The sequence below is a fragment of the Xenopus laevis genome, chromosome 3S, assembly GCF_017654675.1.
Source record: "Xenopus laevis strain J_2021 chromosome 3S, Xenopus_laevis_v10.1, whole genome shotgun sequence".
In the NCBI taxonomy this organism is placed as follows: Eukaryota; Metazoa; Chordata; class Amphibia; order Anura; family Pipidae; genus Xenopus; species Xenopus laevis.
The window spans coordinates 107000024-107010727 of record NC_054376.1 but is presented as its reverse complement, the minus strand read 5'-3'; the positions used below and the strand labels follow the sequence as shown (position 1 = coordinate 107010727).

The 10704-nt window shown below is 39.3% G+C and overlaps 1 pseudogene; it reads right to left on the bottom strand.

The window, feature by feature from the left end:
* Positions 1–3886: 3886 nt before the first annotated feature.
* LOC108712403 lies at positions 3887–5023 on the bottom strand (annotated as a pseudogene).
* Between the last annotated feature and the right edge of the window lie 5681 nt (positions 5024–10704).

The following is a 10704-nucleotide window of genomic DNA, read 5'->3' as shown; positions in this document are numbered from 1 at the left end:
TTCTTCAATTCTCAAAAGAGCGAACAGATTTTTTTATATTCAATTTATTTATATTCAATTATGAAATCTGACATGGGGCTAGACATATCAGTTTCCCAGCTGCCCCAGTCATGTGACTTGTGCCTGCACTTTAGGATGAAACTACTTTCTGGCAGGCTGTTATTTCTCCTACTTAATGTTACTGGTTCAGTCTCAGTGGGACCTGGATTTTACTATTGAGTTTTGTTCTTAGATCTACCAGGCAGCTGTTATCTTGTGTTAGGGAGCTGTTATCTGGTTACTGCCGAGTATAGTACTACCAGTATTCACTATCTCGATGTCAAAGTGAACAATGATGCTGGACAAATCACTACTGAATTGTACAGCAGACCCTTAGAAAGAAATAACATACTAAGGCCTGACAGCTTCCATGCCCCTAACACTATAAAAGGCATTCCCAAAGGTCAATTCTTAAGGGTGAGAAGAATAGCCTCAGATGACATAAAATATTTGGATGCCGCTGAGAAACTAATAAAAAAGTTTGCAGCCAGAGGCTACAATAAAGATACTTTGTGTGAGATAAGGGATGAGGTCCTAGCCTTACCTAGGACGACACTATTGAAAGAAAAGAAAACACGCAATGGGTAATAGAAGGATACCCTTTGTGACTGAATACGGTGTCCTCAGTAAACAAATTGAAGGAATTGTTAGAAAACATTGGTCCATTTTAGGACATGACCATCATTTTGGCAAATTATTCCGTGAACGCCCATAATAAAAGAGGTAGGAATATCTCCAATCATTTGGTCAGAGCAGATATTGGGACACAGAAACCCACCACTAGATTCTTAAGTACACCTAAGAATGGCACCTTCCCTTGTCTCAATTGTAGCAGCTGCAATTCTATCATAAAGGGAGACCACATTACACACCCCCACAATGGCAATAAAATCCCTATAAGACAATATTGTACATGTAACTCAGATTGGGTGGTGTATGTAGGACAAACCTCACGCCTTGTGCGTGTTCGTATAAGTGAACATAAGAGGTCCATAGGTGCATTTAACCCAACTGAAAAGAAAACACATACACCTGTGGGGAAACACTTTAATACAGCCAGACACAATGCAGCAAGCCTAAGGTGGATGGTTCTTGAACAAGTGGAAAGACCACGAAGAGGGGGAGACAGGAAAAAAAATGTTATTGCAACGCGAGGCAAAATGGATGGACAGGTTAAATTGCATCGAACCATTTGGAATCAACGAGGCCTGGAGCCTGAAATGCTTTTTGTAAAAATGTTTTATTCAAACGTAAAATATTTACTAATGTATATTTTTTACAGTGGAAAACACGTTGGATGACTCTGAATACTTACGAACTTTGTAACAGATCTAAAGTGTTGAGGAAAACCCTTATTACTATTGATACTTTTGTAACACTACTAAGAAGTACTATTGGTGTTTATTGAATAGATGGCAACATAGTATTCATATGCTTGTAATTATGCTGATGCATTCCGCTGGCCACTAGATGGAGCTGTGGATACACTGGGGATTATGGGTAAAAGAAGTGTTTAAAGGAGAAGGAAAGCCCCAGGGCGCAAAACCCCTCCCCCCCTCCCTCCTCCCCCCTGGCCTACCCCTCCCGCTGGGCAAATGCCCCTAACTTGTTACTCACCCCTCTGCGCAGGTCCTGTCCACGGAGTTCACAGTCGCCATCTTCTCCCACGCGCGTCTTCTTCCTGCTCTGACCGGCGTCTTCTGGCGCATGCGCAGTAGGAACAGGTACCGGTACAGCTCTACTGCGCATGCGCCGAATGTCACAAAGTTTTCCGATTTCACTTCGTGACATTCGGCGCATGCGCAGTAGAGCTGTACCGGTACCTGTTCCTACTGCGCATGCGCCAGAAGACGCCGGTCAGAGCAGGAAGAAGACGCGCGTGGGAGAAGATGGCGACTGTGAACTCCGTGGACAGGACCTGCGCAGAGGGGTGAGTAACAAGTTAGGGGCATTTGCCCAGCGGTAGGGGTAGGCCAGGGGGGAGGAGGGAGGGGGGGCAATACACGGGAGGGGGGGAGGGGTTTTGCGCCCTGGGGCTTTCCTTCTCCTTTAAAAGGTCATTTTATTCACACTGTTTGTAACTTGCACCAGAGGAAGGACCCTAGAGGTCCGAAACATGTAGTGCTTTAATAAAATTAATTCACATTTGAAGACTCTCCGGTTTCTGTTATACTTCATGTTACTGCAGTGGAGATGGCTACTCCACTAACCTGTTGAAGAGTCAGACTACAAAGTCATTTGGAGGATCTAGAGGGAATAATAACCTGTATCTGGTTACCTTCCCATTGTTCTGTTGTTAGGCTGCTGGAGGGGAAAGGGAGGGGGTGATATCACTCCAACTTGCAGTACAGCAGTAAAGAGTGACTGAAGTTTATCAGAGCATAAGTCACATGACTGGGGGCAGCTGGGAAACTGACAATATTTCTAGCCCCATGTCAGATTTCAAAATTAAATTTAAAAAAAATCTTGTTTGCTCTTTTAAAAAAAATGGATTTCAGTGCAGAATTCTGCTGGAGTAGCACTATTAACTGATGTGTTTTGAAAGAAAACATGTTTTCCCTTGACAGTATCCCTTAAACTAAAGAAGTAGCTAGAAATGTTGTACTTTTTTTTATTTTTTTTATTTTTTGCTTCTGTACCAGCCCAAGGCAACCACAGCCCTTTAGCAGTAAAGATCTTTGTTTTCAAAGATGCCCCAGTAGCTCCCCATCTTCTTCTGCTGATTTACTGCACATGCTCTGAGCTGCTGTCACTTACTGAGCTTAGGGACCCACTCACAATATACAGTACACATAGAATATAAATATCGCAATATAAGGCTGATTAGTAATTAATACAGATAATTACTACATGGCAGCACAGAAACCAGTGCAATTAGCATCAGAATTTAATAATCAGTCCTGTAGCATCAGCTTATATTACAAACCTCATTTTCTGCTTGATATTTTACGAGGACCCCTAAGCTTCGCTTCTCAACAGCTGCTCAGAGCCCACTGAGCATGTGAGTGTCACAGACACTTTCCAAGATGGTGACCCCCTGTGACAAGTTTGAAGTCCTCCTGCAGACTTCCATTTTTTTCAAATTCACATTTTAATAAATGTTTTCATTTTCTTTGAATAATAAAAGAGTACAGGTATGGGATCTGTTATCCGGAAACCTGTTATCCAGAAAACTCCGAATTACGGAAAGGCCATCTTTCTGTAATTTGGACCCCTATGCCTTTAGAATGTTTATGTAAACATTAAATAAACCCAATAGGATTGTTTTGCCTTCAGTAAGGATGAAATATATACAGGTATGGGATCCCATTATCCAGAAACCTCCAAGTTACGGAAAGGCTGTCTCCCATATACTCCATTATAACCAAATAATCCATATTTTTTTTAAATGATTTCCTTTTTCTCTGTAATAATAAAACAGTAGCTTGTACTTGATCCCAACGAAGATATAATTAATCCTTATTGGAGGCAAAACCTGCCTAATGGGTTTATTTAATGTTTACATGATTTTCTAGAAAATGAAGATCCAAATTACAGAAAGATCCCTTATCTGGAAAACCCCAGGTCCAGAGCATTCTGGATAACAGTTCTCCTACCTGTACTTTGTACTTGATCCAAATTAAGACACAATTAATCGTTACTGGAGACAAAACAATCCTATTGGAATTATTAAAATAATTTTTTAGTAGATTGTAATTATGGATATCCAGGTCCCAAGGATTATGGATAACAGGTCACAGGACCCCATATTGGTCACATAAAGTCATTTAGATTATGAAAATAGAAATAGGCATATCAATGAGCTGAATACAAACAAATACGTCATATAGCGGAGCCCCAGTTATTTTCAGTGAGTTGAGTTTGGGTTCTCTGTCCCCACCGCCTGCTCCTCTTGGTGTTCCCAGGGAACAGGGTTATTGTCTTGGTCAGTCAAGTGGGTTTCTCTCTCGTGCAAAAACTGCTCCACGTTTGGCAGGTTGTCATTACTTTCCTGGCTCCCAAAGTTTTGCTGGGAACAATCCTGCTCCTCCAGGCTGCTAGTGTTGTGCTTGTGTGAGGGGCAGCTCTCTTGAGGAACGTCAACTGATTTCCTGAAGGCAAAATGTTTCCACATATCCTTGAAACTCATCAGACATGACCAGAAAGATCAAAGGGTTTATAGATGATAGGGAAAACATAAGGATCTGAGCTAATACCATGAATGCTTGAGGTGGGGATGGACCACTTGGGGTCTGGTGCCAAATCCACAGCCAGGAGACCCACTCAGGTAGCCACAGGATAGCAAAGGTGCCAGTGACACTCATCCGCATGATAATAAGTCTGCTGGATCTTCTCTGCTTCCTTAGGTTTTGGTGCCTCTGCGCTGGCACTAAGAAAGCCAGAGTAAAAGGGATGCAGTAGACAAAGAAAGGATTGAAGTTTACAAAGATTGCCATCATCTCCTGGGCATGTGAGGGTACATCCATGATGCAGGCAGCAGGGGAACCATCAATATGTCTGGTACCAGTGAACAGAGAGCAGCCAGGTAGATAGTAGAACTACACACACAGTCTGCTGCTTGATGTTCACTTGCTTGGCAGGGTTACTAGTGTACATGAAGCAGACTTTGGCCGTAGTGGTGACGCTCATGCTTTTGGAGGACATTCACACGTGAGAGAACCAGACTGCCGATTTGAACCGGCCGACCCTCATGTTGCTCCTGCTGTAGGTGCTGGCTTTGAAGGGCATGGAAAGGGTGAGGAGCATTAGGTCGAACACACACTGGTTGAGGATGAGGGAGTGGATGAGGGAAGGCTTGGCTGTCCTGTGCAACACAACTCTCATCACACAATCACAATTTCCCTGCGAATCCACTCAAGCAAATGATGAGCAGAAGAGCGGGGATCACTAGGGACCATTCCCCGGAGTCCAAGGGCTGCAGTCCCTCAGCATAGAGCGGCTTGGCCAGGGAGCTGTTGGTGGTGCTGAAATTGACATTCTCCATATTCTTTTGCTCACATGAGAGCAATGCACTAGCTTATATACATACTCCTGTGACTGGCAGAGCAATGCACTAGCTTATATAGATAATAGGGATGCACTGAATCCACTATTTGGGATTCGGCCGAATCCTTGGTGAAAGATTCGGCCGAATACCGAACCAAATCCGAATCCTAATTTGCATATGCAAATCAGGAGCAGGAAAGGAAAAAGTGGAAAAAAATCTTCTTTTGTGACGAAAAGTCACGCGATTTCCCTACCTGCCCCTAATTTACATATGCAAATTATGATTCAGGTTCGGCTAGGCACAAGGATTCGCGCCGAATCCGAATCCTGCTTAAAAAGGCCGAATCCCGAACGGAATCCGAACGGAATCCTGGATTTGGTGCATCCCTAATACATACTACTCTGACTGACAGACCAATGTACTACTAGCGGATACTTTGGACTGTTTATAGATACATAAACAGGTATGGCATTCTTTATCCAGAAACCTGTTATCCAGAAAGCTCCATATTACGGAATGGCTCCCATAGACTTCATTTAATACAAATAATCCAAAAATTTTCAAATGATTTCCTTTTTCTTTGTAGTAATAAAACAGTACCTTGTACTTCATCCAAACCAAGATTTAATTAATTCTTATTGGAAGCAAAAACCACCTTATTGGGGTTATTTAATGTTTACATGATTTTCTAGTAGACTTAAGGAATGAAGATTCAAATTACGGAAAGATCCATTATGCAGAAAACCACAGGTCCTGAGCATTCTGGATAACAGGTGCCAATATATTTATTTCTTTGTTTTAACAAAGTGTTCCTGCTTCACAGAAGAGGATTAATGTGAGAAATCTTGTGCATTAAAACTTTTCAACTGTTTCTATTAAACATTCATGGATGTGTGTTGCTTTTCTTTGCATATATTTCCCCTCGCCATTTGCTTTCTCTTTTGCGTGTTATAAATATTCAGACCATTATGGATTAGCCTGAAAGATTCATTAATTAAGCAGGGTGCTTAGATAATATTCACTTAGGGCACATTATACAAGCTCGGTTCACGAGATGCAATTCTCATCATTTATTAATAGTGAGCCAACATATTCTTAAGGCTGCACGAAGTCTATGAGACACAGGCACATATTTTGCCTGTGCATTAAGCTTCTTATGGCGTAATGATTGCGGTTAAAAATACAGATAGGCACTTCCGTGCAAAGTACAGATATGAGATCTTTTATCCAGAATGCTTGGGACCTGGGGGGTTTACAAATAAGGGATCTTTACGTAATTTTGATGTCTGGACTTTTAACTTACTAAAAATTGTTCAAACATTAAATAAAGCCAGTAGGATTATTTCTTCTCCAGTAAGGAATAATTGTATTCTTTGGCTCAAGTATAAGGTTTCATTATTACAGAGAGAAAATAAAAATATTTTACATATATCATATTTATTTTGTTTTACTGTATATTTTCTGTATCGTCAACAAGAATAACATCTCAACATTATCATTGCATTAACATAATAAATTCTCCATACTTTTTTATACGTTAAGGTGTTAGAAGGAAAGAGAAACATAGGGAAAAACATGTATAAGGGGTAGCCCGATACTCTCTGTTCATTCTGTCCATTTTCTTCTTTCCCCTTAGAAGAGCAGCGAGTTTTGGTCCCTAATTTATCTTGCTTGAGAGTACTCCTCTTATCAAATCGTGGCTTAGAGAGTTTTTTGATCTTGCCCCCTAATCCCCTCAAGATAAACCATAATAATGTTTTACATATTTTAATAATTTTATCAAAATAGGGTCTGTGGGAGATTACCTGGGGGTTCCAGATAAGGGATCTATGCCCCCTATGCCTTTAGAATGTTAAAAAAATCATGTAATAAATAAACCCAATAGGACTGTTTTTCCTTCAATAAGGATTAAGTATATAGCGGTATGGGATCCGTTATCCGGAAATCCATTATCCAGAAAGCTCCAATTAATGGAAAGGCCATCTCCTATATACTCCATTATAACCAAATAAACTACATTTTTTAAAATGATTTCTGTTTTCTCTGTAATAATAAAACAGTAGCGTGTACTTGATCCAAACTAAGATATAATTAATCCTTATTGGAAGCAAAACCAGTCTATTGGGTTTATTTAATGTTTACGTGATTTTCTAGCAGACTTAAGGTACTGTATGAAGATCCAAATTACGGAAAGATCTGTTATTCAGAAAACCCCAGGTCCCGAGCATTCTGGATAACAGGTCCCGTACCTGTAGTAGTTAGGGTCAAGTTCAAGGTACTGTTTGATTATTATAGAGAAAAGGGAATCATTTCTATAATTAGAATGATATGATTAAAATGGAAACCATGGGAAATGGCTTCTGGTGCTTTCTGGATAACAGGTTTTTGGATAAGGGATCCCATACTGATATTGCTATTTTCTGAACATACTGTATCAGCTTCACTGAGCATTTAAAAGGCATTTATTAGGGCTGATCATGATTCTAGATACCTTTTTTAAAGTTAGGGGGGAATTTTGTTCTGAGGCAAACGTGGAGCAACATAAAACATATAAACCTAGGGAAGGTTTAGGCCCCCTTTAAATGTACAATAGCCTACATAACGTAAAGTATCTAGCATCAGATTATTTCATTAGCATTATCCTTTCCATGACAAAACCTTTTCATCTGCTTGTTGCCAGTAAACATGTGGTGTGGCATTGATCAAAATAAAACCTGAAAACAAAGATCATAGAGCACCAACCAAGTGGTACGTTTATGATGGTACCATAGATTTTACTGGAGATAATATGTTAAAGATTTAAACATTTCCAAGGTTCAAACGTTTCCATTGGTTCTTGTGATTGGTTACTGAGCCTTTACACTTTTGAAAATTGGGTAAGGCTTTAAGCTGCGAGACATCAGAGGCAGAGTTTTCTTTATAAATTGGTACCACATCAATAGGACTTTGCATTTTTCCCACTAGAGGGAACTGTATCATCACATTAGACAGGAACAAAAAAAAACAAAGCCTAGCTTTCCCTTTGATGTAAGATCACCCTCACTTTTCATGTACAGGTATGGGATGCATTATCCGGAAACCCGTTATCCAGAATGCGCCAGTCTGCTCCCGTAGACTCCATTTTATCCAAATAATCGAAATTTTTAGAAATTATTTCCTTTTTCTTCTGGAATAATAAAACAGTAGCTTGTACTTGACCCAGACTAAGATATAATTAATCCTTATTGGAAGCAAAACCAGCCAATCAGGTTTATTTAATGTTTACAGGAGTTTCTAGTAAATGCCAGGTATGAAGATCGAAATTATGGAAAGATCCATTATCCGGAAAACCCTAGGCCCCGAGCATTCTGGAAAACAGGTCCCATACCTGTATCTTAATTATTGTGCTGAATTATTGTACCAATTGTAACAGAAGCAACCTTATCCCAAAGAGCTTACAGTCAACGGAGAGGTATAGACATAGTGAGAAAACAAGGGTGGTATATGAAGTGCTTTTAGCATTTACAAATGCAATTGTTGGGGTTGCAGCAAGGTTAATGGTACAAAAGTTAAAATTTAGTTTGTGGGTTATGAAAAGGGATGGGAATTTATTATATCTGGAATTCCAGCAGTAAAATGCAGCTGCAGTAAAAGCCAACTGTGTATAGATAGCCAACTGTGTATCTATAGTTTAATAGAACATTGTGTATAAACGTATTTATTATTAACGGATGTAATCATGTGATGTATCATGTTGTCAAAATAAAAAAAAACGTAGCTTATTTTCAAAAACAAGACTCAAATGAGTGCTTATTTATGAAATATATATATAAAAAAAACTCGACTAAAAATGTGAAAAAAAATTGAATGCAACAAATTCGCTTTCTTCTCATCTTTTTTCAATGAGTCTACCAACTTTCCAAAAGATTAGAAAAATGTGTAAAACTCAAACTGAAAAATCACTTAAAGTTTGCTTAGGACAACTCATATTGACTTCCACATATATTCACCAGCTTTTAGATTCCAAATTGTTAAGTGCTAGCTTTTTGAGATTTTTCTTGCTTAATAAACATCTAAAAAAATTAGTAAAACGCTGTGGTTAGGTACAACTGCTTACAATATGGAATTTTAAGGGTCTCTTGATGCTCCAGCATGTGCACCTAGCCATACATAACGTATTCATTTGTGGTACAATGTGCATTCCACTAAACTGCAATGCATATTTTAATTGGTTCAACTTGGTTTAATTTGTTTTGAGAACAATACTGAAAACAGACCTTTCTTGCCTTTCTTTGGTGTCCCTTCCTGTAGGTAGAGACATAATAAGCACATCCATTGACAGATTGGGCCACACCACACAGCAAGCATTTGATTGTTAGACAGTATACCTATCACAAGGTCCCTATAGGTGACTATTTTTGGAGGAAACAAGGAGCGCAATCCAAAAGCAGAATTCATGCTACAAGGTGCTTTATTGCCGACTACTAAACACACAACATGTTTTGGGCCTTATGAACCCTTTCTTGAGAATTCTACTTTTGGATTTCTCTCCTCTTTTTTCTTAATTGTTTGTGGACACACTACAGACCAGTGGTAAAGTCTAAGAGAACAGAAGCACGGCATTAGTTTTGGGCAGTGCACTGGAATACCCAGAGTTGACTTTGGAAGAAATGTTTCACTTAGGGGCAGATTTATCAAGGGTCAAATTTCGAAGTAAAAAATACTTCAAAATTTGACCATCGAATTAAGATACTTCGACTTCGAATATCGAAGTCGAAGGATTTTTTACCGAATTTGGCAATCAAACGATCAAACGAAATTCGTTCAATTGTACGATTAAATCGTTCGAATCGATCGACCTCTAAAGACTTAGAAAACTGCTCTAGAAGGTCTCCATAGGCTAACATAGCACTTCGGCAGGTTTAATTTGGCGAAGTATTGAAGTCGAAGTTTTTTTAAAGAGACAGTACTTCGATTATCGAATGGTCGAATATTCCAACGATTTTTACTTAGAAATGGTCAAAGTAAATTCGAAGACGTAGCATCCCATTCGATGGTCGAAGTATCCAAAAAATTAATTCATTAAATTAGAATTTCGAATTTTTTTACTTCGAAAATTTCCTCTAATTCCCTTCGACCCTTGATAAATCTGCCCCTTAAAGAAACAATCATACTTATGAACAGCAGGGGGAGCCCCCGCCTTACTTCCCAGCCATGCAGAACTCAAGCAGTTTTGTTTATGATGATCCCTAAGCAGCCCAGACCACACTGAGCATGTGCACAGTCTTAGTCTTGCAAAGATGTTTAACAAAGTTACAAGATGGTGACCCCCTGTAGCCAACTTTGAAAGCATAAATGATTTGTTTGATTAGGCTTGTGGTGCAGTAAGTTCATGTTTATATTTAGTATACAAAATACAGCATTTCTAGCCTTATTCTATTTTAGACTTTACATGCCCTTTAAAGTCAGAGTAGCCACCTACAACCACAGAATCAAAGAAAGACCCAGGAGCATGTGAGCCCAAAGGCAACACTTATAATAAAGCTCAATAATAAAGCTTTCGCAGAAATTAGCTCTAGATTATTTTCAGAGGTTGCCAATGTTAAATAAAGAAATTCGAATAAAATTAAGGCTAAATAACTGTTCTAATGTAAACTCAACCAAGTATGATCTTTCTGGTACAGCAGATGAGGTTATGA